Genomic DNA, 695 nt, shown 5'->3' with positions numbered 1-695 from the left:
GGAATTTATATTCCTCTACTTTTATTTTGAGAAACTTAGTCTTAATTTGTTTGATTTAAAAATTAAATTTTTTTTATAACATATAAAATCAAACAAATAACACTAGCAAACAATCTATGTTAATTTTGAATATGTGATGTTTTATTATTCAAAGTTCTTATTTAAAAATTAAATTCTAATTGATAGCACATTTAAATTTTAAAGAGACTAAATTCTTGAAACCGAAAAACTAGAGTGTTAAATTTTAAAAATATAAGGAGTAAAGGGACTGAAGACGGAATTAGACCAGAGAAAAGTATGATAAAAAAACAAAAAAAAAACACAGGGACTGAATGCAAAATTAAACTAAAGAAAACTCTGTTGAGAATGGGATTTGAACCCACGCCCTTTCGGACCAGAACCTTAATCTGGCGCCTTAGACCAACTCGGCCATCTCAACCTTGTTGAGACCAAGATCCGAAAGTTACCATAATATATATTTTTTAAATAAAATCTTTCTATTGCCTTAGAAGGCACTTTATCAATGTACCACCCTCTCCGACATATTCTTGTTTTCCCTCGGTTGTATTTTATTTAGTAAACAAAAAAGAAGGTAAAGAAAGATGGTGGACTTATAATTGTGTTTAACTTATTACACATACATAAAACTTTTTAACTTATTAATTAATAACTTATTTTGTATCTAAATTATCAAT

At 27.3% G+C, this 695-nt stretch overlaps 1 non-coding gene across 1 annotated transcript; it reads right to left on the bottom strand.

The window, feature by feature from the left end:
• Positions 1–358: 358 nt before the first annotated feature.
• On the bottom strand, positions 359–439 carry TRNAL-AAG (transfer RNA leucine (anticodon AAG)). Its single transcript has one exon. It is a non-coding gene; the product is annotated as a tRNA-Leu (tRNA).
• Positions 440–695: the final 256 nt, after the last annotated feature.

The sequence above is a fragment of the Gossypium hirsutum genome, chromosome D09 (assembly GCF_007990345.1).
Source record: "Gossypium hirsutum isolate 1008001.06 chromosome D09, Gossypium_hirsutum_v2.1, whole genome shotgun sequence".
In the NCBI taxonomy this organism is placed as follows: Eukaryota; Viridiplantae; Streptophyta; class Magnoliopsida; order Malvales; family Malvaceae; genus Gossypium; species Gossypium hirsutum.
Note: the sequence above shows the minus strand (reverse complement) of the source record. Positions and strands in the feature narration are given on the sequence as shown.